We start from the raw sequence: 1,198 nt of genomic DNA on the forward strand, positions 1-1,198 counted from the left end.
AAAAAAAAATAGGGGGATCAAAGAGCAGAAAAGGAGGTGGAGCTTGTGCCTGACTCTGCAGGCACTCAGCGATCTCCCGTAAGATCTGAACTTTGCTCACACGAGAGTTCGGTGTACGTTTTAAAGTCAACTAGGCCACTACATTAGGTCCACCTGCTCAATCCAATGAACACATTGCCTTATATTGGTAGCTCGACCTAATTATTTGACCATGATGCGTACCTGCTGGTAAGGGTTGGTCAACGTCTGGTTGCAGTAAACATAGTAATGAACGATATCTGCAAGCAAGCAAAACGATGAGTCAGCATTCTCACAATGAGGTTTTGAAGCTGGCTGGTGGATGACTCCGCGTTTTTATTCGTCGTACCTGTGCCGATGACGCCTTTGATTTGACTCATGATGAACTTGTCAGGCGCCACGCAGAAGTCACTCGTGCCCTGAAAACAACACACAGGAGTCCAATGCAGTCAAATTGAAACTGTGACTTCCAAACTTTGAAAACCAAACCCTGGCTTGAAACCTTTAATTTGAAAACTTTTCTTGCAAACCATTACCGAAGCTTGAAACACTAAACCTGCCAAGCTCCCATCAATCCTTTATCCAGACCGACACTGCGCACGACGCTACATGACTAGCGTGCAAAGGGATAATTAGCACGGTGGACTTGATGAGCACACTACCATGGCAACGCGGCTGCGAACGTGCACGCTTCACTAACGAGACCTTTTCCTCATTGTCCAACGAGCGATTCCCCATCTCTTCCGGCCCGTTTCCGTGGTTACGCATGGATCCTGCACTGGCCCGCAGGTACCGGTTAACCGCAGCAGTAGAATGAATATGATTTACATTTTTTAAAACGAATAAATGAACTTGTAACAGATGGCATGCCGGGCAACTCACCACAGCGGCGGCCAATTCGGCTCCGAGCGACGCCCAGCTGAGTATCAACGTCAGCACCCCGCACAGCATCATCCTGGTGGGGAATTCAAACACATTTAGACACACTCAAAATGATTACATATCAAATAACGAGCACCCAATATTAAACACATGCAGCGATATTTTCATACGTGCGTTTCCAATTTCTATGCGGGAGCAGCTCAATAAAGCGGACTGGTAACAGTCATTAGAGCATCAAAGAAGTTTTATTTTGAAAATCTGGTGCCTCCCCAAACTGCTTGCTTTAATCACCAGGCAC

At 46.6% G+C, this 1,198-nt stretch overlaps 1 long non-coding RNA gene across 1 annotated transcript; it reads right to left on the reverse strand.

Moving 5' to 3' along the window:
• Nucleotides 1-65: 65 nt before the first annotated feature.
• On the reverse strand, nucleotides 66-980 carry LOC109509485 (uncharacterized). The gene is made up of 3 exons (XR_002166956.1): nucleotides 901-980; nucleotides 368-437; nucleotides 66-278 (listed from the first exon to the last, which is right to left on the reverse strand). It is a non-coding gene; the product is annotated as an uncharacterized LOC109509485 (long non-coding RNA).
• Nucleotides 981-1,198: the final 218 nt, after the last annotated feature.

Source organism: Hippocampus comes, unplaced genomic scaffold (genome assembly GCF_001891065.2).
Source record: "Hippocampus comes isolate QL1 unplaced genomic scaffold, H_comes_QL1_v1.1 C16913660, whole genome shotgun sequence".
NCBI lineage: Eukaryota > Metazoa > Chordata > Actinopteri > Syngnathiformes > Syngnathidae > Hippocampus > Hippocampus comes.